Here is a 27,062-nt window from a genome sequence, read left to right as displayed (position 1 = left end):
ACTCTGAATATCATGTGACTCTTTTTAAAAATTATTTATTTATTTATTTATTTTGGTTTTTGCAGATTTGCCCAAGGCCACAGAGCTAGGTAATTATTAAGTGTCTAAGGCAGATTTGAATTCAGGTCCTTCTGACTCCAGGGCTGGTACTTTTTTCACTGTGCCACTGTGCCACTGGGTCACTGTGCTGCTGCTTTATGTGACTTTTTTAATAGAGCAGTCAAGGAACTCTTGAAGATCTCTTAGGTCATAAAATGGCAAAGAATGCTCCAGCACCACAACTTTTCAGATATATGTGCTTGAGTAAAATGGAGGAAAGAAAAACAGAAGAAGGTGCAGATTTTGCAGGCAGCTAGGTAAGGAACAGTTAAAATTTCTGTGCTTGTGTGTTTTTGTATTCATCTTAGATTTAGGAGTCTTGTATCTAAATTTCTGGGCCTTGGCTCACTTTGGTATTTGGATCTGAGGGAGGGAAAAATAATTTCACCAGGTTCCCATGGTCCAACACCCACTCCCTAGCTACCTGTCAGAACTTGCTGTGCTTATCTTGACTGTGTGGGAGACTGGTAGTTTATCAGCACTGTACTTTGCTAGGTATATCTGTCTTGTAGATACTTGAAGCATTCCGTTAGGTTTTAGGGAATATCAGCTTGGAAAAAGAAAGTCTGTGGAGGTGTTGAGGACGGATGCAAAGAGGAAAATGTACTTAAATCAATTATCTTTTTTTTTTTTCTGTTATCTTGGCTTCCCCCAGTCTTTCATTTGCTTTGTGGGTTGCATTCTTCCTGTAAAATCATGGAGCAAGTTAGCATTTACTTTCTTTCCTACATAATTTTTGGTTCTTTTGTTTTCATTTAGCTGAATTTCCATAAAGGAAAAGTAACAGAAATCTACACAAATTTCTTCTTTGAAGAGGCATTTTATAGAGAGGTTTGGAATTTAGGGGGAAAAAATAGTACCATAAAGAAGGAAAAGAGAAGAGAAGTAAAACCACGTCTGCAAAGTAATTTGAACTTTTGAGAGAGCTTGTTTTGTTTCTTTTAAGGAGCTATAGAATCATCTAATAAGAGTAGATGATAATCAAGAAGCTTAAATACAGACCTGTTTATGTATTTTACTAATAGTTTTTAGTTATATTTAGTTATTGCTCTTAGAAATACTGTGACATATATTAATTTTAATTTTTTTGTTAATACGTTTTCCTCCAACTTGGTGATACAGTCAGCAATCTATTATTTATAGTTATGTCACTACTTTAGTAAAATGATAGTATACCACATTCATGATTTAAGTTAAAAAAGAAATAAAAAAATTGAGCATCTCTTAAATTTTGAGATCATTTTCTTAACTGCATCAGAAGTCAATACAATTTAGAAAACACTTATTCTTTCTTGTGTAGGTCATTTTCCACTTAGTCCAGTACAAATATTGCTTTTGAGATGAGAGATGCATCTTTAGGCTTCTTGCTTTTCTTTTTTAAAAAATATTTATTTTTCCAACTACATAAAGTTGTTTCCAACTACATACATGCAAAGATAATTTTAACAGTCATTTTTTTGTAAGGTCTTGAGTTTCACATTTTTCTCCCTTTTTCCCTCCTTACCCCCTCTCATGACAGAAAACAATCTAATATAGGTTATAATGTATTATGTTAGCATATATCCATATTAGTCATGTTTAGACTGCTTGCTTTTCAGGGAAATCTGGTATTTATGGGTTGGGACTAGGATCTGCCTACACTTTTTTACACCAATACAATTATGCAAGAAGGTGGTTATGGTGAATTTTTTTTTTTGGTTTTATGTAATCCCTTTAAAACTGTAATCTGTCATTGGCCCAGAAGGTACATATTGGCTGGCACCTGTGGCATTGTGTGACAGTGGAAAGAATCCTGGATTTGAAGTCAGTGTCCTTAGCTTCAATCCTGGTTCTTTACTAGCTGTGTGATCTTGTGCAAATCACTTTATCCCTCTTGGTCTCAATTTCCTTCTCTGTTACAAAGTGAAGGAATTAGATGACATGACCACTAAGGTTCCACAGTTTTTAGAGTCAGAAAAGACCTCAGCAGCCATCAAGACTTAACTCACAACAGGAAAAGATCACCTTTCTGATGAGCTTGAAAGCGGTGTTCCTTCTTCCTTTGTTTGGAGACTTCCAGGGAGAAGGAGCCCACTGTCCTGGAAGCACCCTACTTCTTCTGGATAGATCCAATTGAAAAAAAGTTTTGGTTTTTTTTTCCTGAAATTAAGCCTAAATTTACCTCTTTGCAACTTTTGCATTTCTACTTCTCTCCTCTGGGACTATACAAAATAAGTTTAATGCTTTTTCCATATTGCAATTATCAGATACTTGGACAGCAATTACATATCTCTTCTCTACTCTCTGTCCCTGCAAGGTTTCTTCTTTTTTTTTAAGTTGAACATTCCCAACTCCTTTAATTGATCCTCCTATGGCATGGTCTCAAAACCCTTCATTATTCTGGTTGCTCTTCCCTGGATTCTTACCAGCTCTGCATCTATGTTCATATTAAATTTTTTCCCCTATGAAGGTATATTGTCCTTAATTTTAGGGTTTTATGTATTATATGTGTATATATATATATATATATATATATATATATATACACACATACATAATCATAAAAATAAATTATTTTTTTGTAGAACACATGCCAATTTAAATTGTTCCAGGGTTTTAGGCTTCTCCAAAATTTTTGCCTTTGGGACATAATTTTATCTATTGACATCTAATACTTTTGCATGTGTTTGATTTCATAGTTTAGTACTAGTGGTGTGAATATGAGGAACAAAGGACTGGTATAAATATTTACTTTTATTAATTTCTAATATAGCTTTGATTGACCTTGTTTGCCTTGGCAAGGTAGGAGAAGAGCTTACATCACCTCCGTTATCACTGTGCTGGTACAAAACTCATAGTTCTAAATTTTCAAGCTCTTCATGAAATTGTGGGGTCAAGGTATCTGTCTCTGTTTGTTTGGGATTACTGAGTATTTGTTCTGTGCGTCAGAGCAGGTCTGTTATACACACAGTTGGAGTTATCCTCCCCTTCCAGCTTCTTCAGTCCTATTTGCTGGAGTAAATAAAATATCTAATGAATGCAGGGGCATGATTTAGGTTTCATTTTTCCTCAAAGGTGGGAGTTCGTGTTTGGTTTCCCAGAATTCTTGTTCTAAGCCTCCTAGAAAATCTGTTTAATCTCAGTAAATAAACATTTTATTTTAGCCAGGTAACCCACCAAGTTCTTTATGGAGGTTGCAGATGACTCCTTTCAAAAAAGTGAAAGTAAATAAGCTAAAATAAGCATCATCACTTTGTCCTATTTCAGTTTGCTAGGTGGTATAGTGCATAGAGTATGGAACTTGGAGACAGGAAGACCTGAATTCGGATTCTGAATTTGCTAGTGGTGTTGGCTTGTAACTTCTGCCTGCCTCAGTTTCTTCATCTGTTAAAAACAGGAATAATGATAACTTCTGCTTGGAGTTTGTATGAAGAGTAAATGGAATAACTTCTGCAAAGAGATTTGCAAACTTTTAAGTGCTGTATAAATGCCAATTTTTGTTATCCAATCATTTATTCTAACCTTCTTGTCTTTGTTACACTTCAAGTATTTGCTTTAGGGTATCTGGGTATCAAGGGACACAAATCTAGTACATGGAAATTGTATCCTGGTGATAATCACTTTGATGCTTAGCAAACTGTCCTTAATCAATGTTTGTTTGCTAGATGATAAATGTTGATTAAAGCCTTAGGACCTTGTTATCATAGGTCCAATTTCCATTTTAATGGTAACTTTAGCTTATAACTCTCAACTAGAACTAGAATCAGCAAGACCTGAATTTAAATCAGGACTCAGACTCTTACTAGCTATGAGACTCCAAGAGTCATTTAACCTTAGTTTCCTTAGTAGTAAAATAGGAATAATAAAAGCTTTCACATTGTTTTTCAGAAGTGCTTAGCATAGTAACTGACCTTAGAGTAGATTCTCTGAAAATGCTTATTGCCTTTCCCTTTCCAACTTATTCAGTAACTCTATAATTATTACTATGTAAAATAGGGAGAGTTGTTCCCCAAAAGTATTCATTACTGTTATTATAGGATTTTTGTTCTAAGTATAAATATAAGAGGGATTCCTTATGGATGGGCAGGTTAAATGGATGTCCCTATTTGTTAATGCCATTATGCAAACTATACTAAACCTTAGGCACCACAGGACTTCCTACTCAAAGGAGATGTGTCACCTAACAATCTGCACAGGAAGTAAAACAAGTGGATAACGAATACCTAGATTGTACATAGAAGCATCTGTGATGTAAGGGAAAAAATACCAGATTTGGAGTCAGGGGTCAAGCATTTCAATTCCAGCTCTGCATGTTCTTGGAGAAATTACTCAGATGGAATAAAAATAACTTTCCTCAGAACTGTTAAGTATCAAATGAAATGTAAAGTACTTTCTCAAATCTAAATCTTATATATACCAATTATATTATTTAATGGTGATTATGATGATTTGGATGGGCAGGCCATTAAGCCTCTCCCTCAATACACATACCTTGGACAAACCCTGAAGATGGACAATGATTTGGACCTGCCCCTTCCCACCCCCCAAAAAACAAGTCAAGCCAACAAACATTTATTATTAAGTAACTCCTATGGGCTAGACATTGTGTTAAGCATTGGTGAAAACAAAAAAACCAGGGTCATGTTCCAAATTCTCTCCCTCCCTTCCTCTCTTTGAGAAGGCAAACAATTTTATGTTGATTATACATATGAAGTCCTATAGAACATTATCTCCTTATTAGCCATATTGCAAAAGAAAATACAAATAAAACAAAAATAAAGTAAGTTAAAAAACATTCTTTACTCTGCATTTATTATTCAGTTATTTCTCTGAAGGAGGATAGCATCTTTCATCATGGGTCCTTTGAAATTGCCTTGGACTATCATCTCATTTAGAGTCTTAGTTTTTCACAATTTATCATCATTACAGAATTGTTATTACCAGATTGTTTTGATGATTACTTTTTTTGTAATATAGGTTGAAATCTGGAATTTCTAAGCTGACTTCCTTGAACTTTTTAAAAATTAATTCCTTGATATTTTTTCCTTTAGTTCTTCAGATGAATTTTGTTATTATTTTTCTAGCTTTACAAAATAATTTTTGGTAGTCTGATATGAAACTGAATAAATTAAACTGAATAAATTAAAAATTGCCATTTTATTATATTGGCTTGGCCAATCCATGAGCAATTAATATTTCTCCTATTCTTTAGATGTCTTTATATTTGTAAAAAGTATTTTATAACTGTGTTTATATAATCTTTGGGATTGTCTTAGCATTTAGACACCTAAGTATTTTCTATTTTTATTTTATCTATTTTTAAAATTTATTTCTTCAATTACTTTAAATGGAATTTTCTCTTTATTTCTTACTGTGGGGTTCTGTTGATATAGAAATGCTAATGAATTATGAGGGGTTTATTTTATATCCTCTTGTTTTGCTGTTTTGCTTCAACTAGATTTTTAGTTGATTCCCTAGGGAATCAACTTAACTATAACATCATGTTTCTGCAAAGATTGATAGTTTTGTTTTTTCTTTATTTTTATTCTTTAATTTCTTTTTTCTTGTCTTTTTTTGCTGTAGTTTATAGCTAATAGTTCTAGTACAATATTGAATAATAATAATGATAATGATCATCTTCATTTTACTACTGGTTTTATTGGGAAGGCTTCAAGTTAATCTCTATTATAGATAATGCTGCTCTTGGTTTTAGATAGATATAACATCATTCTAAGAGAGGTTCTTTTGCTTTCTGTACTTTCTAAGGTTTTTAATAAGTATGGGTATTGTATTTTGTCAAACTTTTTTTGTATTTATTGATATAATATGATTTTTAATTTGTTTTTGTTATTTAAAATGGTAAATTATGCTAATAATATTCCTAATATTGAACCAGTCCTGCTGTCCTGGTATAAATCCCACTTGGTCTTAGTATATAATCTTTGTGATTTATCTCCTTACACGTATTTTACTTAAATTTTTTTGTATAGATATTCATTAAGGAAATTGGTCTATTGTTTTCTTTATTTTTCTCTCTCCCTAATTTAGGTACCATAACAACATTTGTTATTATAAAAGGAGTTTGGCATTTTATCAATTTTTTAAAAAAAAAGAAAGAAAGAAGGGGCAATGGAAGCCCAATTAACTTTTAATCTGGGCTTCCATTGCCCCTTCTTTCTTTCTTTTTTTTTAAGGTTTTTGCAAGGCAATAGGGTTAAGTGACTTGCCCAAGGCCACACAGCTAGGTAATTATTAAGTGTCTGAGGCCGGATTTGAACTCAGGTACTCCTGACTCTAGGGCTGGTGCTCTTTCCACTGTGCCACCTAGCTGCCCCCCCCAATTGCCCTTTCTTAAATGAAATTTTTATTACATTATGGCATGATGTATTTAATATTTCTATTTTTCTGCTTTTTTGTTGTGAAGGTGCCATGTATAGCTAAGAAAAGAATTCTCCATTTTCTTCCCATTCTTTTTTATTCCAGATATCTAGCCTATCTAACTTTTCTAAGATTCTAGTCCTATCCCTAATTTCTTTCTTATTTATTTTAATGTTAGATTTATCTAGTTCTGAGAGGGCAAATTTGAGTTCCCCCCACTAATATAGTTTTACTTTCTGTTTCTTCCTATGACTTAATTAACTTTTCTTTAAGAATTTGCATGCTATGCCATGTAGTGTGTGTATGTGTGTGTAAGACTCTGGACTAGTCTCCAGCTCCAAGTCACAGATTTTCCTTTCTGACTTTCTAAGTTGTCTTAGGTTGGAAGAATGTTTCACTCTAACCTTTTATTGACTCTGCCACTCCTGGATTTGATTTGAGGCAGTATTTTAAAGTTCTTTGGAAGGGTATGTTGGGAAAGCTTAGCTGGCATTTTGACTCCATTCCTGTCTCTTCTGAAACTTTAACCTTTAACCTTTTTTTTTATATTTAGTGAAGCTTGTAGATCCCTTTTCAGAATAATACTTCTAATTCATAAAATAAAATACATCGGATTATAACGGAAACAAATTATATTGAAATAAAGATATAAATATACACACATGTATGTATTTGTGCATGTGTGGGTGTGTGTATTCCCTTCAGAATTCATGAATCCCCAGCAGGTTTTTCATAGATGCATGAACTCCAAGTTAAGAAACCCTACTTCAATCATATATTAATATATTTTCTCTCTCCTTTTCCCCCTTCTTCCACTCTCTGTGAGTGAGTGAGAGAGAGTGAGAGAGAGAAAGAGTGTGTGTGTGTGTGTGTGTGTGTTTGTAGAGAGGGAGTTAGGTAGATATAGAAATTTATATAATTCACTGCTATAGCCCTATAACTTATCTCTCTGTCACTATTTTCTGTAACTCCTACTCACCCTTTAACTCCTTATAAGTCATTTTTCTGAAGTTTTTCTTGATTAATTCTTCCTTATTCAGATCACTCCTTCATCTTCTCATATGACTTCCATATAGCAATTTTCTTTTGCTTATACAGAACAGACTAATTAAACTGCTTAATATAGATTATACAGAAATCAAAATGAGCTTGTAATTATGGTACTACAGTATACCAGTTTGAGTGTGATGGGAGAAATTTTGCCACACAGCTAGGTAATTATTAAGTGTCTGAGGCCGGATTTGAACTCAGGTACTCCTGACTCCACGGCCGGTGCTCTGTCCACTGCGCCACGTAGGCACTCCGGAAATTTTACTTCTTAACAAAAATGTCAAGTCCTATTATGTCTAGTATACTTGTATGATATTTTTTGCCGCCCAGGGTTCTGTTATGATTTACTAACCTCCTAACTTGCTATCTCACTTGACTTGGATGTAATCTTGAATTTTCAAAAGTTTAAATAACAAAATTTGTCAAGTCCTTTCAAGTTATAAAGGCTTCAAAGTACAGACTAGTCAATAATTGATTTTTTGAAAGACCTGCCCACTCCTATTTGGTTGATTATTAGAAGATGGTTTTTATTTTTCTGCCCTTCAATGAAAATTTTCTACAAAGTTTTGGAGGACTTGTAGCTTGTAGTTATTGGAGGCAGTAGTTACAATTACTAACATCAGTCCTTGTGATATATTTTAGGAAGTTGCGACAAGGAATGTGATGACCATTTGGGATAAACATGAGAATGTCATTCTTAGCTTCATTTTGGGTAAAGATCTTTGGAACTTCTCAGCTGACTTGACTATATGCCAAGTTCATTGGACAGAGCATTTTCCTCAGAGAATGTCTTGGATCTGTACAGACCAAATTGTGATCTAATTGTGAAAGCTGATGAAAAGAAAACATTAACATTGACAACATTGCATTGTTTCCTAGTGACTTTTAATGTTTTAAGAAATTAAGAAATTGTATTTGTTCCTTTTCAAAGGAGGGTGTAGGAGCATATTAAGGGGGAAAATTAGTATCTTCTGTTACTGATTTTCATTATGAGGAACAGTGTCATCATCACTGGATAGATTTTTGGACTTGGTGTCAAGAAACCCTGAATTCAAATCCAGTCTTAGACACATGTTTGATTGTGAGACTCTGACCAGTTCAGTTAATTCTGACTCAGTTTCTTCATTTGTAAAGTGGAGATCATAATAGCACCTATCCACTATGATTGTTGTGAGCATGAAATGAGATAATATTTATAAAATACTTTGCATTCCTAGAGTACTTCATAAATGCTATTGTTATCATTATTATCATCATAATAGTTATTAAGAAAAAGCATGTCTGGAATGCATCATCTCACAGTAGGGTCATTGAAATGATCAGGAATGTATATCAAGAGGGAAGAAAAACTTCTTAAAGAGACCTTGGTCATTTAAGTATTCTAAGAATAATTAATAAGAATAAAATGGTTAATAATTATTATAGCTAGCATTTTCAATATTTCTGATATTTCCCAGATGCTTTATTGATATGCTATATATATATATATATATGTATATATATATATATATTTAAAATATTTTATAAGATACAAGATTAAAGCTGCCTGGTATTCACATCTAATCAGTCTCCTCTGCCCTCTGATTGGACCCACTGATTAGAGGGCAGGACCATTGCCCCATGTTTAAAATGGTGGTACAGTATAGTTTTGTCCTCATTCACTCCAGGGATACTGCTTTTGAACTTCTTTGGAACTGTGGGTATCCCCCCACCTTCAGCTTCCCCTATTAGATGATAAACTCCTTGAGGGCAGGAACTGTCTTTGTTTTTATTTGTATTTGTATGTCTAGGGTTGGCATAATGTCTGACACATAGTAGACACTTAATAATTATTGACTTTATTGATGACTGCCAGTCAACCCCCTTTGTAATTAATATATATATATATATATATATGCATTCATTTGAAAAACATTTCTTCAGAAGCTACTATATGCAGTGGGAGAGTGGGAGGCACTGGAGAGATAGGTTAGAGAGATATAGTCTTGAAGAGGGGAAAGGTACAAACACAGTTAATATCTAATATGCAGTCTTAGGGGCTAAGTGTTATGGAGATTATTTATTGCACAAAGCAGTATGAGAAGTCTAAGGGAGAAAGGATGGAAGAAGAAGAAAGAGGAGAGGACACATCCCAGGCACATAGAACAGTATGAATGAAGGTGGGAAGTGCACAGCCAGATTTCAAGTTGGTCATAGCCCAGTTTGCCTTGGGAACAACACATCATATATGCAGACAGCAATGTAGGAGAATTCTGAAAAAAAAAGATCCATTAGTACTTGACTGTTAAAGATGTCCTATAAATGTCAGGCAAAGTAGGTATTGAGGAAACCACAGATTTTTGAGCCATAGAATAGCCAGATCTATCATAAGAAAATTTTTCTGAGTTCACTGAGTTCATAGTTCACTGAGTTTGTGATGCCTATAGTAGGATTTTCAGGTAGAGATAGCAACCAAGCAGTTAGCAATGTCTTGTTGATTCTCAACTACCAAACTCAGTGTTCAGGTCCGAAATCTTTCATACATATTCCTTCTTTAAAACTCTCATTTCTATCAATGGCACCACCATTCTTTTAATCATTGAAGTTCACAAGCTTGGCATCACCTTTGATCTCCCTCACCCCCATTCCTTCAATTCTCATATCTAATTAGTCACCAAGTTTTCCCTCTCCTATTTTAGAGACATCTCTTACAAATGTCCCCTTTTCACTCTTAACACAGTAAATTAGAAAGTTATCACATCTCACCTAGTGATTCATAAATCCTTTCCCTGCCTCCACCTTGTCTTCATCTTTTCCCCCAACCTTCAGGTAACTTTGTTGTTATTCAGTTGTACAGTTGTATCTGACTATATGAAAAAGTCCATGGATTTTCTTAGTAAAGGCACTGGAGAAATTTGTCATCTCCTTCGTTTTTACAGATGAGTAATTGAGGCAAATAAGGGTTAAGTGACTTGCCCTGGATCATGCAATTCATTTCTGAGATTGAATTTCAACTCAGATCTTCCTGACTCTAGACCTGGTACTCTATCTACTGTACCACTTAACTGCCCCAGCCAAATTGATATTCCTAATTAGAGACTTGACCATTTTACCCTTTCTCTAACTAAGAAATCTTAAATGATTCTTTCTGGCCTCTTGAATAGAACACAGAATTCCATTGCTTGACAATATGGCACCTATCCATGCTCTTTCTTGCATATTCTTTTTTCAGTTGAACTGACCTGTTAGCTGTTCCCTTCACACTAGTTTTGCCCTGTGCTTGGATTGCTTTTTCCTTCTTGCCTCTGGGTCTTAAGAATCCCTAGCTTTGGAGAAAGTAAGAAACTCAGATGATTGCCTCAGTTTCTCTCTTTGAAATTATTATTTTCTCTTGAAATCTATTTTTGTATATATATATATATATATATTTAATTTTTTAATGTTAAATTGTTTCCTCAGAGTCTTTAGTCAATAAATTCATCCTCTATTGGCCAGTTACAAGCTCCTCCTCACCTAGCTGGGCTGGTCTTGGGACTATCTGACCCAGCAGAAGTTTCCTTTGAAACTCAGCTCACTTGCTATCTCCTACTTGACAACTTTCTTGATGCGCCTATCTAATAAAGTCTGTCCTCTGAAAATTATCTTGTATTTATCTGGTATGCATTTTAGATATGTGTATATTATATATGTGAATGTTGACCTCTTCCACTCCACTCCCTCATGCTCTGGTTAGAATGTAATCTCTTTGAGGCTAGAGATTCAAGTAAAGTGTCTGGCTCACATCAAGCATTTAATAAATGATTATATTTAAAAACATTTTGGTAGATTTGACATTTTTGTAATCTAATATAATCTTTGAGAATCTAGAATTAACTCTCTGCCAAGATGAGGTAATGGAATCAGACTTTTATGGAGGCATAGTCTATATATATATATATATATATACCCATTTATTCTTTGTGATTATAGAGATACATAGTTATCTTTGCTTTTATGACATAATTCTGGTCATATCTCTGATCTCTTTCATGGTACAGCCATAATCAAAAATGCAACTCCCAGTTATAACTGTCTTCTTATGATATCACTTGATATGGTTTATTATCTGTTTTTCAATACAATTTACAGAGCTTATTTTATAAGGGTAATTTTTTATGTTCATTTGACTTCTCTCCAAATAAACTACTGTTAAAAAGTGATTGCATTCTCTATTTCATTTTGTTTTCTAGTATAAAAATGAAATATACTAAGTGTCATAATAAATTTTTGCGAGGCAATAGGTAATTCCTTAGTCCCTTCATAAATTTGAGTAAAGGTTCTTAAATTGGAGAGTGCATGAACTTGCATTTAAAATTTTCTTTTTGGTGACTTTATTTTAGTAGAATTGGTTTCATTTTGTAATCTTATATATTTTACTTTATGCATTTTAAAACTTTTTTTTTTTTTTGGAGAAAGGGTCCATAGCCCTTAATTGACTATAGCCAAAGGGTTGATCCCAAAGGCTGAGAATAACTGATCTGGAGATTTGGACTTAAGTAATAAGTACAGTAACTAAGGATGTAACTAGACAGTAATGCACTAGTCATTAGCATTTAAGATTCTATACTTAGGGTTATTATATGATATTAAGACATATGAGACCCTTAGGTGGTGCTGGAGTTTAGAGTCAGGAAGACCTATATTCAAATGTAGCCTCAGATGCTCACTAGCTGTGTCATCCTAGGTAAGTCACTTAAAAATTTTGCCTCAGTTTCCTCAACTGTAAAATGAGGATTGTAAGTGTAATGAGATAGTATTTATAATGGGTTCAACATAGTGAGGGGCCTGTAGTAGCCGCTTCATAAATGATTATTCCCTTCTCTCTTCCCCCAGGAAGTTCTTTGTGATCTGTTTCTGAGACCTTTACTTAAAGCTATTAAGAAGTTGGCCTTCATTTATAAGTTCTCTTTTCAATGTTAGTTATATTTCAGATTAACATTATATAACTTATCCCATCCAGCTTCAGAAGGAACCCTGGTCATTCCAACCTAGTGGGACTCATTCTTCTGCATAGGAAACTATTGAAATCTATAAAAAGGGTATCTTTTAAAATTAACAGAAAAACACAGATTTAAGAAAAAAGAACTAATGCCTAACTAAATGTATTAAGGCCTTTTGAAGAGGCAAATAAACCTTGTATTCTAAGGAGACCCTAATGGTACTAATGTGTTTAAAATTTCAAGAAATTTTTCCTTCTCTAAAATGGATTCTCTGACAAGGTTCCTATACCAAAGATTGTAAAAGGAAAACAAAGTTATAATAGAAATGAGGAGAATTTTTTTTAACATGGATAAGAAATTTTTTTGTGAATAGGAAAAAAAAAGGCTAAGGGTATTGATAATTTTTTTTTCAGATGTATGCAGGGTGTATAGTCTCAGAATTCCTTACTGGATTGATCTTAAACAACAAATAGAGTGAGATGGCCGCATTTTCATATGGTCCTAAGCTCTTTGTGATATTAGATACCAAACCAATTTAGGGAAATTACACTAGTCCATGAGTAAGAAGAATGAAGATGAGCTTTGGTTCAGGCAAATGTAATGCAGTTCAACTTGCTTTTTTCCCCGCTGGTGTTGTTTGGACTAAACTACCAAAGACTATTCTAATCCTGAGATTCTATGAATATTAAATTCCTTATAATCTATAAGGCATTAGATATACAAAGATAGCAATTTAAAATAATCACTTCCCTTGAGGAGCTTTTTACCTGGGGAATGCAAGTAAGATGGTGAGTAAAAAATAACAATAATAATTTAAGAGAGTGAACATTGACTATTAGAAGGATCAGGAAAGATTTCTCTTAGTGGGTGAAAAATGAGCTAGGCTTTGAAGATAGCTCAGGATCCTTCAAGATAAGGAAGGAAATGCATTCAACACTTGTGGAATAGCTTGTGCAAAGGCGTGGAAGCAGGAAATGGGATTCTGATTTTGGGGGGATACCAGTAGAACTGCTTGACTGAAATGCAGAATGCATGTGGAAGGTAATAATAGAAAATACGGGTAGAAAGTAGTCTGGAGTCAGGTTTCTGTAGGTTCTTATATGCCTAGGAGAAGAATTTGTATTTTATCACAGAAGCAGTTAAACTCATAAGATGTTTGAACAGGCCACTAGCAATTACATGGGAAATGGATTGGAGAAAGGAAAAATGGGAGTACAGAAGACCTTAGAAGACTTATGTGTGTGTCATGTGTATGTGATTATGTGTATGTGTTTTTGTCTAGCTATTGGTCTGTCTGTCTATCTGTCTATCTCATTTCCCCTAATAGAATATAAATATTTAAAAAAATATATTTTATTTTTTTAATTACATGCAAAAGCAATTTTTGGCATCTTAAAGAAAATTCTGACTCCCAATTCTAAAATCTCCTTTCCTACCCCCCTCTCTGAGATGGCAGTCAATGTGATATAGGTTATACAAATGTACTCATACAAAATATACTTTCATATTAGTCATGTTGTAAAAGAAAACACAGACCTCCCCAAAAAAGCCTATTAAAAAAAAGATTAAGTAAAAAAATATATACTTTGATTTGTATTCAGAGTCTAAGAGTTCCTTCTCTGCAAGTGGATAGCTTTTCTCATCATAACTCCTTCAAAATTGTTCTAGATTTTTTTTTGCATTGCTGAGAATAGCTAAGCTATTCATAATTCCAAATTGTTCTCCAGAGTTGTTAGAATCAGTGTCTCAGTTTTCCCACATTTCCTTCAATATTTGTCATTTTCCTTTAAGGTCACATTAGCTATTCTAGATATGAAATGGTACCTCAGAGTTGTTTTAATTTACAGTTCTTTAATCAACAGTGATTGAGAATATTTTTACATGAATATAAGATAGCTTTTATTTCTTCATCTGAAAACCACCTGTCCTTATTTTTTATTCATTTGTTGTAGTTGTTTGTCATTGAAGAGGACCAATGATTCAATGACCATTTATCAATTGGAGAATGACTTGTATTTTTATAAATTTGATTGATTTCTTTATAAATTTGATTGAGAAATGAGACTTTAATCAGAGAGATTTAAAGTAGGAATTTTAACCTCAGTTTTCTATTTCCCTTCCTTTACGTCTAAATCATGTAACTATTTTGACCATATCTTGGTATGTTGTGTGAGATGTTGGTCTCTACCTAGTTTCTGTCAAACTACTTTACAGTTTTTCCAGTTTTTATCAAAATAGTGAGTTTTTAATTATCAAATAGTGAATTCTTGTTCCAAAAGTTTTAATCTTTGGGCACAGTATACTTTAGATTACTATGGTAATTTACTACTGTGTATTACGTACGCAATATATTTCACTAGACCTTTACTTTTTCTCTTAGCCAGTACTAGTTTGTTTTAATGGTTGCTGCTTTATAATGTAATTTGAAATCTGGTATGACTAGACTACTTTCCTTTGCCTTGTTTTTTCCCCATTAATTCTCCATTGTTCTTCCAGGAGAATTTTGTGATTATTTTTTCTAGCTCTATACACTAATCTTTGGTAGTTTGATTGGTATAATACTAAGTACATTAATTTAGGTAGAATTGTGTTTTATTATATTGACTTGACCTACTCATATGCAGTGAATATTCTATTATTTAGCATTGTCTTTATTTCTATGAAAAGTGTTTTATGATTGTATTTATTTATAGTTTTTAGATTTGTCTTGGCAGGTATGATTCCAAGTATTTTATATTGTTTAACATTATTTTAAATGGAATTTCTCTTTCCATCTCTTGCTGTTAGACTTCATTGGTAATATATAAAAATATTGATGATTTAATGTGGGTTTACTTTATAGCTTTGCTAAATTTTTTTAGTTGGTTGTCTATGATTCTTCAAATATACCATCATATTTTCTTTAACAAGTGAAGGTTTGCTTTCCTCATTGCCTATTTTATTCCTTCAATTTCTTTTTCTTTTCTTATTGCTTTAACTAGAATTTCTTTTACTATCCTAAATAATGTGGCAATTATTGACAAGTTTTCTTTTCTTCTGATCTTATTGGGAAGGCTTCTAGCATATCCCTAGCATATTCTAGCATAAGATAATGCTTGCTGATGCTTTTAGTTAGATACTACTTATAATTTTAAGGAAAGGTCTATTATTTGTATGCTTTTTATGGTTTTTTTTAGTAGGAATCGGTATTGAATTTTTTAACAAAATATTTTTGATTTGATTTCTGTTGGTTTTGTTAATGATAGGATCAATTATACTAATAGTTTTCCTAATATTGAACCTTCCCCTGCATTCCTGATATAAATTCTACCTGTTCATAGTCTATGATCTTTGTGATATATTACTATAATCTCCTTGCTAGTATTTTGTTTAAATATATTCCATCACTATTTATTATGGAAAGTGACCAGTAGTTTTCGTTTTTGGTTTTGTTCTTCCTGGTTTAGGTACCATCACCATATTTGTGTCATAAAAGTTAGGACTTCTTCACCCAGTTTTCCAAATAGTTTACATAGCATTAGAATTAATTGTTCTTTAAATATTTGGCAGAGAAACAGTCAGGAGAAGGCAACATGGCGGCCACCCGATGTCATGTCTTTGGTTACCGAGCCCGGCTGGGCTCAGGCTGGCTTTTCTTCAGTTACCCAGTCACTACCTCTGTAGTGCTATTTTAACTAGATAGCCGCCATCTCTGAATTCAAGAGCATTTACAGCCTGGATAAACTTTACCCGAACTCCCGCAGTCAAGAAACTGCTTGAAGGGCCCAGATGATGCAAAGCAAGCCTGCACTGATATTCCCATAAATTGCTTGCAAATATCTTATTCCAAGAGTAGTGGTCCTGGAGGGTAAAATGTTAATAAAGTAAATACCAAGGCTGAAGTCCAGTTCCATTTAGCAATAGCATATTGGATTGCAGAGCCTGTTCAGCAAAAAGTTGCTGTCTTGTTTAAAAATAAGATCAGCAGATCAGGAGTTGATTATCACCTCTGATTCTAGCCAATATCAGTTTTGAAATTTGGCAAATTGCCTCCAAAAAATTAGAGACATGATTGCCCAGGCCAGTAAGTGCCCAAGTTGCCATCTAAAGAAGTTGTGCTTCAAAGGATCAGGGTGGAAAATATGAATCGTGAAAGGCTAAAACAGAAGAGAATCCATTCCACCATAAAAGCAAGCAGGAAAGTAGATATGCATGGAATTCAATGTACAGCTGCCTGAAGCAGATCTTTTCAGTGGTTCTTAAGACTAGTTTTGCTCATGACACAGCATCATTCTTTAATATGAGGAATCATGGTACATGAACTTAAAGGTCAAAAAGACTACAGATCACCAGTATACATTCCATGCAATTCAAAGCATACCAGTGAGAAACTCATGGCACTCTTTTTGAGAACTTTGAGTCTAGCAACTGCAATTGGCAGCCATTCAGGGACACAAAGAGACTGTCCCCAGTGTAATAAATAAAAAGGTATACCTCTTTGTAGTTAACAATAAAATATTCTTAGTGAAAAAAAAAATATTTGGCAGAATTCACTTCTGAATCCACCAGGTCCTGGGAATTTTTTCTTAGAGAGCTCATTGATGGCTTGTTCAGAATTTAAACTTGATGAGAATAGGAACTATATTGCCTTTTTATTTATGTTTCTCCAGTGTGTAGGACAATCTATGTCACTTGAACGGTGCATAATAAAGGCTTATTGAATGACTGAACCTAATTTATGCACTTATTAAAAAAAAACTCAAGATCTAAAAGTATAAAATCTTAAAAAGTAAGGCTATATTCTTGACCTTTATTGGGGTTTGTGCCTTAGGAATCTCAGCTTTAATTAGGTTCTTCCAGTAAATAAACCCTATTCATGGGACACAAGATGGGTTATTTTTTCTTAAATAGTGAAGGCAGAAAGGCATCAGAAGGTAGAAAGGCTAGTCTGGAATCCAGGGAGACCAGGGTTCAACTCCTATGTCTGACCTATAGTGTCCTGGAAAACTTTTAGATTCTTAAGTTGGGGGAAAGTAGAGGGAGTGCCTTCATAGGAGTTCCCCCTTAAATCACAGGTCCAGCGCTAGCTAAACTTTTTCTGAAACTCAGAACATTTGTGTTTTAATGCTTCCATTCCCCACCCCCATTAGTAATGTGCATGTTAGATTAACACAGATTAGTTAGAAAGGTGCTCACCATTGCCTTTGTTCTCTGACTAATATCATAAACACATAGAAAAAGGGTGAATCACATTAGCCAAATAGTGTGTAAATACTTCGCTTTTTTATTTTATTCTCAGAAAAACAAATGCCTCTTCTGTTCTTTAATTTATTATGGGAAATATTGAGATGAAAATTTTAGTGATGAAGTGATGGCTATTTGGGAAGCACAGCATATGAGCTGTTTTTTCCTGCTTTTTTACAAAGTGTGTGTGTGTGTGTGTGTGTGTGTGTGTGTGTGTGTAACAAGATTACTCTGCCGATAAAATGTCCAGTGTTATTTCTGGGCCTTAGGGAAGAGTGACTAATATGCCCATTAGAGAGAAAAGATGATGCTTATCTTGAAGACAAGGACCCAGAGTTCTATATACAGTTGAAACATTCATTTCACTGGAAAATATGGTAAATGAGTGGGCTTTATATGCTTATTAAAGTTATTATTTAGCTATTTAGGAATGGAAAATTTTCCTTTGATGAACTTTTTGTCTGCATTTTGCCCAGGAGAATAGCTGATCATATTAATATTCCCTTTGTATTCTTTTGAAATTCATCCCAGCTGTTTACAGCTACTTAATTTCCCCCCCCCCCCCCCCCCACTTTGGCATAGTCATGTTGGAGTGAAGCTAGGATATGCCTGCCATATGAAAGGTGACTTTGTAGATCAGCCAGTCTACCCTGTGTAAGACCTTTCTACTGGAACTCACCTGCATAAGTTATTTCCCTTTTATAGACCCATAAGACTGAGCAAAGCTGTTAACTGGAAGAGTAGTCCTAGATACTTTCTTTGTTCAAGGGTAGTATTCCATGTTTTTAATTCCACAACTTCAAAGAAAGTTTTTGGTTTTGTTATGTGCAGACTAGAGATCCCAATGCTGGATGAGAGACTCTACTAATTGGTTAAATCTGTTCTTTTGTCTAATTACCAGTTGGTAGCCATGGCAGTTTTTCTTAAGTTCACAAATGGAATTCTCAGCCAGAATGTTTCCATCATTTATTTGTTCTTTCAGATCTGTGTCCTATAATCTGTATTGCAGAATTATTTTAAAACAATCTTTCTTGGGAAGTCTTTTCTCAGTGTTACCATAGTATCTGTCAAGGAATATGATCAAGAGTTCCCTAATACTTTTTAAACCTCTGGTTTTGTGGCCTAGACCTGTCTTAGATTAGAGTAGAAAAAGGCTTGAGGCAGCAAGGCCAAATAATAGATGAGTGGTAGGGTAGAGCAGAGAGGGAAACATAAGTAAGAGGTATTGTTGAAGGAAGGCTGCTGGATACCTTAGAGATAGGACCAGAAAAGAAGGTGTCCCAAGAGTTAGGGATAACTGTTTGAAAAATTCTGCTCCAAGTATTCACTATACAATATCAAGAGATTTAGAAAGGCTTCCTCCTGACTCCAGGACCAGTGCTCTATCCACTGAGCCACCTAGCTTCCCCCCACCTTTTTTTTTTTAAATCTGGTGTTTTCCTGAGTTTTTTTTTTAATTTATCAAAAACTTATTATTTTGCTGTTAACTAAGATTGCCTATTCAGATGAATTTGATTTGAAATCACATTCCCATCAGCCGTCTGTTATAAGACCCATGGAGATCTGATTTTGCACCACCTCTTGTGTCTTCCTTTTCAGGCACTATCTTTTGCTTCTCTTTTGTATCTGGAGAAGATAGTAGAGGGAGAATAATGAGAGAGGAAAAAAATAAAGATTATAGTAGACAAAAGATAAAAGCTTTTCAGAATAGAGCTGATGGGGGAGCAGCTAGGTGGTACAGAAGATAGAGCACCAGTTCTGGAGTCAGCAAGTCACTTAACCCCATGGCTTTGCCAAAAAAAAAAAAAAAAACCAAGAGAATAGAGATAGTAATTTCTGCAGAGGTGTCATACTTTCAACCCCACATGTTGGCTGGAACCAGATGTAAATGTAATTGGAAAATGCTGAATAAAAATTTAAAAACCCAATAAAACATAATGGTAATTTGTGGGGGTTTTTTCCTGGTAATATATGGCATACAAGAATCTGTTTCTACTTAAATTTTGACACCACTGGTTTGCAGGGTGAAATGTAGGTGTTACATTGAAACAAATCAATTATTAAGCACTTACTGTGTGCTAGCTACAGAGTATACCAACAAAGGCAAAAGCATTCCATATTATCTCTAGGAATTTATATTCTAATAGGGGAGATTATATGCACATATTTGTACATACAAGATAAATACAATCTCAATGGAAGATAATGTTAGAGATAAGGTAGTACCATGAGTAAATAACATGGGGGGGAAGGTAATGTTGAATGGAACTTGGTGATCACTTCTTATAAAAGAAGCAGTTTGAGTTCAAATCCAACTTCAGTCACTTACTGGCTGTGTGACCCTCTGCCTCAGTTTCCTCATCCTTTTTTTCCCCAGTTTGCTCATCTGTGACATGAGTTGGAGAAAGAAATGGAAAACTGCTCCACTGTCTTTGCGAAGAAAACCCAAATGAAGTCATCAAGATTCAAGTATTACTGAAAAGGACAGCTAAAAAAAATCCATCTTCATTAATAATATTGCTGTTCTCAGGGGCACACAGCTAGTAACAATATATATGATTGAGGAGAATAATATTTAAAATAATTGGAAAGGGAGGAAGGAGGCAGGTTTTGAAACTTAGACCTGTGACTTTAAGAAAGTCGCTTTACTGCTAAATGGAGAATTGTTTAGTTGAATGAGCAGCTAGAGAGATAGCTCTTGGCCTTGGAATCCAAAAGACCTGAGTTCAAGTATAGCCTCGGATACTTACTATCTGGGTGACCCTGATCAAGTCATTTAATTTCCATCTCCCTCAGTTTCCTTATCTATAAAGTGGGAATGTTATCCCTGCCTCCCAGAGCCATTATGAGGAGCAAATAAGGTAATAGTTGGACAGCATTAGCACAAATGCCCAGCACTTAAAAATATTAGCTATTGTTATTTTGGATTAGAATAGGGAGAGATTCCTGGAAGGGAGATCAATTAGAATACTCTCCTAATTATTCTAGTAGAAGGTGAAAAGAAAAATGAAAACTGAGAAAAAATCCTTGATCTGCACAAGACAGGATTGTACACAGTAATTAATGCCCTGAAGAAAGATTGCAGGAGGAAGCTGCAGGGCTTGGTAAAGATTTTTAACATCTTTCAACTTATACTTAGTAGGGAGATGGGTCAGCTGTTGATTTTCTTTGTTGAATAAAATGATCTGGTAGCTTGTAAACAATTGCTTTGCTTGTATAGACACAAAAAAATAGCCACAAGAAATGTTCCCGTTTCTGTAAATGAATTAAGATTTCCTTGTTTTGAGATAGATAATGTCTAACCAGGCAGAATCCCAAGGCTAAGAAGACTTTAAAGATGAGAGTACAGTAGTCCTATATGAAGAGTGGGTGCAAATTGGGATGAATTCACGTTTTTAGATCCACTTTGATTTGTTACCTTTAACTTGCTAATTTTTGTATTTGGGGATTTTTATATATCATTTAGCAGAGTATTCACCTATTTATAGTTTCTTCGTATCAGGATATGCTGCCTTGTAGAGAAGAAAGTAAATGGAAAAAAAAAGTTGAAGGAGTAAGAAGATCAACTAGAAAATGGAAATATCAGTGTTGGCGTGAGGTGAGGGAGAGGTTAATGGTTCATGTCATATAGGGGGGAAGGGATGACCAACATTCTTACTCTTCTTCATGTGCTTTGTAGTAATTGAGGCAAAGGAATGACCTTCCAGGCTTCTGAACCCTGTGGGCCTCCTCTGGCAATATGTTTTTGCCAGGAAATTTGGGTTGCAGTGTGAATAGACAAATGGTGCCTAATTTCCCCCAATACTTCATGTTTTGTGGATTCAGATTTATAATAACAAAAATGCTCTTAAGATTCATGGAGTTTTAAAACTGTATTTGAGACCACAAGTAGTTTCTTCACGTATCCTCTGAAGTTCTTGAGACACTTAATTCTCCCTCTTGACTTCCTCTTTGGCTAGTGACTGCAATTTCCTCTACAGGAACAACTTCCCGCTGGGTGCTGTTCAGCTCAGCCACTTCTGTCTTGGATTACCCTGTGTTTTTTATCTAAAGCCATAAATGAATTGCAACATTTGACCATTTCATCACAGAATAAATTGGGGAAGTCTAGCAGGAAATCACAAGTTGACCGGCCCAAACAAGAACTTTGTGTCTCTTTGCTGTGTCATGATAAGCAGTTGGTGTTTGGGATAACAGTTATGGAGTGACCCTTTTGTGAAAGGCTGGCACTCTCTGGTGACATGTTTGAGAGTCATTGCTTTGGAGAACTGAGTAATCCAGAGAGCAGATGAGCAGGGAAAGATGACCTTACCCCTGGCCCTGATATAGTCATCTTCTTACTTTTATCCCACTGCCCCCATTCTTCCTTCTCTACCTCTTCACACTAACATTTCCCTGGCTATGGTAATTATTTTTAAAAAAGCAAACTAACAACTTATATAATACATAACTGAACTTGACCCGGAGTGGCAACTAATTCTGACTTCTACAAAAGGTCATGTCCAGTTCCTTAAGTAATGCGTAATAGAGATTTTGTTAGTACATAAAAAAAGTCTGCCCCTCTGCAGTCATCTTACAGGAATCTATGCTTCTGACTACATTGGAAAAAACTTGTCTGCCATGTTTCCTTCATTTCTCATCCTTTTTCTCTCTCATTTGTTTTTCCCCAAGTGCTTTTGCCGGGCAAGTTCATTATGTACCATTGACCTCATCTTTTCTGTACTAGTGCTCTCACTGATCAGGAAACTTGATTACCTGCTGAAAATCTGGGTTTCTTGCAGCCAAAAAAACTTTCCAGAATGGTAGCATTTTACCCATTAAGCTACTGTGCATGAAAAATCAGTCATTTTTTGTCTTTCACCTTGCTGGTTTCTTCTGTTGTATAGAATCCAGTGTTAGGAATAAAAAGCTTTTGGATCTTGCAAAATACAGAAGGAACCTCTTTGAATTCCTTCTGAATCAACTGCAGATGCCAAAACACATTTCTCTTTTATTTTGCCATTAGAGATCACTATTAATACCAGATCTTCTGAAATTTAATGGAAATGTACCTTGTTAACTTTTGTATGTAACCCTCTATTACAAAATAGGTAATGAGTTTTTAGTAAAATATTATATTAAATAAATTAATCATCTTTAGTCTGATATTCATTTTTACTCCATTTTATTTTTAAAGATCTTTTTATGAGAGAGTAATTACTAGATTAGGGTTAGGGGAGAGGGAAGTAGAGGAAAGGAATATAGTATTTACTATGTGGCAACTATTATTTTAAACACTTTATGAATATTATCACATTTGATCCTATTAGATCCATTTTACAGTTGGGAAAACTGAGGGAAATAGGTTAAGTTATTTGCTCATGGTTATACAGCTAGTATGAATCTGAAGCTGGACTTAAACTCAGACCTTTGGGATTCTGTACCAAACTCTATTCACTGAGCTATCTAGCTATTATCTATCTATTAATTTATTAGTAAACAGAAAAAGCTAATGGGGTGTCAAAAGTGTTTTCCCCCTTGATAGAGATCTGTGCCGTCAATTAACATCTGATGAAATTGTAGAATGTTAGAGTAGGAAGAGACTTCAAGAGACTTCATCTTGCCATCTAGTCCATCTTCCCTTCAATAAGAGATCTCTTTTATACAACCTTGATAAACCTATCACCAAGCACTTATTTATTTGTTATTGTTGGTTACAGACTTTTTTAATGTTTTGTTTATTTTTCCAACTACATGAGACAGTGGTTTTCAACAATCATTTTTACAAAGTTTTTAAATTTTACCTTTTTTCTCCCTCCCTCCCCCCTCACTCCCAGACAGAAAACAAGCTAATGTAAGGTTATACATATACTGCAAATTGGGGGGGGGAACCCCAAACATTAGAAAGGACGAAATTTATAATATATAAGACAGCTTTAAAAAATTGAAGACAGTAAGCTTTGGTCTGCATTTAAACTTTACAGTTCCTTCTCTGGATGGTATTTTCCATCACAAGGCTTTTTGAATAGTCTGATTATTGTACAGCTAAAGTGTTCTGAACAAGTATATTTTAATGTTACTTTTCTTCTGGTTCTGCTCACTCACTTCATTCAGCATCAGTTTATGCAAGTCTTTCCAGGCTATACTAAAGTCCTGTCTTTCATGATTTCTTATAGAACAATAGTGTTTTATCACATTCATACAGCACAATTTGTTCAGTCATTTACCAATAGATGACCTATCCTCAGTTTACAATTCTTTGCTACTTCACAAAAGAGCTGCTATAAATATTTTTGTACATGTGGATTTTTCACCATTTTTCGAGATCTTTTTGGGATACAGGCCTTTTAGTGGTATTGCTAGATCAAATTTCCCTTTGGGCATAATTCCAAATTGCTTTCCAGAAAGGTTGGAACGAGTTCTCAACTTCACCAACATGCATTAATGTCCCAGTTTTCCCATAACCCCTCCAACATTGATCATTTTACTTTTTAGTCATATCGGCTTATCTGATAGGTATGAGGTAGTATCTCAGAGTTGGTTTAATTTGCATTTCTCTAATCAATAATGATTTAAAGAATTTTTTCATATGATTATAGTTTCAATTTCTTCATCTGAGAATTGCCTTTTCATGTCCTTTGACCATTTATCAATTGGGAAAATGACTTGTGTTCTAATAAATTTGACTCAGTTCTCCATTATTTTTGAAATGAGTTCTTTGTCAGAAACACTAGTTGTAAAATTATTTTCTTCCTTTTAATCTTGATTGCATTGGTTTTATTTGTTTTATTTGTTTATTTATTTTATAGTATTATAATAATCTCATTGTGAGAGTAATCATAAACCTCCCCCCAGAAAAGATGAGAAACCTCAAGAATAGTGAGAGAAAAAACGTGTACTTCAGTTTGTCTCTGGAATGAGTTGCCTTCGCCATCATAGTCAGCAGAGAAGTTGCTTCGATATTTTTCCCATAGTTGTTATCACTGGATGTATTTCCCTCTGCTCTATTCCTCCCCACTATTCCTCCCCATTCTTATTTATTCCATTTTTTTCTCTCCTTTCATCCTGTTTCTGCTCAGAAATGTGTTGTATCTGAGTACTCTCTCCCATGATCCTCCTTCTCTTCTGTTACCTACTCCCTCCTTCCTTTGTTGCCCCTTATCCCATCCCTTTCCTCTCATTTTTCTCGAGGGTAAGATAAATTTCTATACCCTATTAAGTATATGTTATTTCCTCTCTGAGTCATATCTGATGAGAATGAAGGCTCACTTATTCCCCCTCACTTTCCACCATTCCACTCCATTGTAAAAGCTTTTTCTTGACTCTAATGTGAAATATCTTAGTCCCTTCTTCCTCTCCTTTCTCCTCCTTCCAGTACTTCTTTTATCACCCATTGACTCCATCTTTTTACTATATTATACCTATATATTCAGCTCCTTCCTGTGCCTTGTCTATATATGCTCCTTCAAACTGCTCTTACAAATGAGAAAGTTCATATGAGTTATCAGTATCTTCTTCCCATGCAGGAATACAAACAGTTCACCATCACCACCCCCTTTGTGATTCCCCTGAGTCCTGCACTTGGAGATTAAGCTTTCTGTTCAACTCTGGTTGTTTCAGTAGGAAAGTTTTGAAAGTTCCCTGTTTCATTGAAGGTCCATCTTTTCCCCTGAAAGAGGATATTCATTTTACTGGGTAATTGAGTCTCAGTTGTAACCCAAGATCTTTTTCCTTCTGGAATATCATATTCTAAGCCCTATGAACCTGTATTGTAGATGCTGCCAGATCCTGTGTAATCCTGACTATAGAGCCATGGTAGTTAAATTGCTTGTTTCTGGAAGCTTTTAGTACTGGGAGCTTTGGAATTTGGCTGTAATATTCCAGAAAAATTTTTCTTTTGGGATCTCTTTCAGAAGGTGATCAGTGAATTCTCTCAATTTCTATTTTTATCCTCTGCTTCTAGGATCTCAGGGCAATTTTGCTGTATTATATCTTGAAAAATGAAGTCTAGGCTCTTTTCCTGGTCATGACTTAATCTCCTTTTCCAGCTGGCCAATTCTGTGTTTTAAGGTATTCTTCTCATTTGCCTGTTGTGTTGCTTTTTTCCATTAGTCCTAAACTGGTTTTTAATGCTATTTTCTTCAATTTTTTTTTTTTTGCATTTATTTCACCAAGTTGCTGACTTGGTTTTCATGATTTATCTGCATTGCTCTCATTTCTCCTTCCAATTTTTCCTCTACTTTCTTTAATAGCTTTTCAAAGTCTTTTTTTTTTTGAGCTCATCCATGGCCTGAGCCCATTTTCTATTTCTCTTGGAGGTTTTGGATACAGAAGAAAACAAGATTTTCTTGATTTTTTAATTCCAATATCCTATTCACTAGAGGGAATTGGTAGGTGGTACTGTGGATAGAACACCAAGCTTGGAGTAGGGAAGATTCATCTTTGTGAGTTTAAATCTAACCTAAGACACTTAAATTTCTTCCTCATTGGTGGTATTTGCCCTTTTCATTTTTGATACTTGTAATTTGGTTTTCTTCTTTCTTTTTAAAATCAATTAAATTAAGGTTTATTTTATTGATTTTTTTTCTATAAAACCAACTCAGTTTTATTTATTAGTTCAATGGTTTTCTTACCTAAAATTTTATTACTTTTCTTTGATTTTTAGAATTTCTAATTTGATATTTAATTGGAGATTTTTAATTTGTTCTTTTTCTAGCTCCTTTAGTTGCATGACCAAGCATTTAAGCATTTAGAGATAAAAAATTTCCCCTAAAAAGTGCTTTGGTTGTTTCCCATACATTTTTCTATGATGTCTCATTGTTGTCATTGTCTTAGATGAAATTGTTGGTTATTTCTATGATTTTTGTTTAATCCACTCATTCTTTAAAATTTGGTTATTTAGTTTCAATTAATTTTTGGTTTATCTTTCTGTGTCCCTTTATTACATGTAATTTTTATTGCATTTTGATCTGAAAAGGAGGCATTTAATATTTCTGACTTGCTGTATGTGATTGTAAGGTTTTTATGCCCTAGTACATAGTTAGTTTTGGTATAAGTGCCATGTACTTGCAGAGAAAAAAAGTATATTTCTTTCTCTTGCCATTCATTTCTCTCCAGAGGTCTATCAAATCAAAGTTTTCAAAGATTTTATTCACTTTCTTAGCTGCCTTCTTGTTTATTTTGTGGTTAGATTTAATTTAATTCTGAGAGAGGGAGGTTGAGGTCCCCCACTATTATATTTTTGCTGCTATGTCTCCCTGTAATTTGTTTTGTTTTCCCTCTAAGAATATGGATTCTAGGGGAGAAGCTAGGATAGAGCACCAGCCCTGAAGTCATGAGTACCTGAGTTCAAATCCAGCCTCAGACACTCAATAATTACCTAGCTGTGTGGCCCTG

The 27,062-nt window shown here is 34.4% G+C and overlaps 1 protein-coding gene and 1 pseudogene across 3 annotated transcripts in view; both read left to right on the top strand.

The window, feature by feature from the left end:
- SPIDR (scaffold protein involved in DNA repair) overlaps window positions 1–27,062 on the top strand; it is a 546,668-nt gene that overhangs the window by 80,076 nt on the left and 439,530 nt on the right. The window lies entirely within an intron of this gene.
- Window positions 15,511–22,754, top strand: LOC141502299 (large ribosomal subunit protein mL62-like; annotated as a pseudogene).

Source organism: Macrotis lagotis, chromosome X (genome assembly GCF_037893015.1).
Source record: "Macrotis lagotis isolate mMagLag1 chromosome X, bilby.v1.9.chrom.fasta, whole genome shotgun sequence".
Taxonomy (NCBI): Eukaryota; Metazoa; Chordata; class Mammalia; order Peramelemorphia; family Peramelidae; genus Macrotis; species Macrotis lagotis.
The sequence above is the reverse complement of the archived record's forward strand: the minus strand, read 5'-3'. Positions and strand labels throughout refer to the sequence as shown.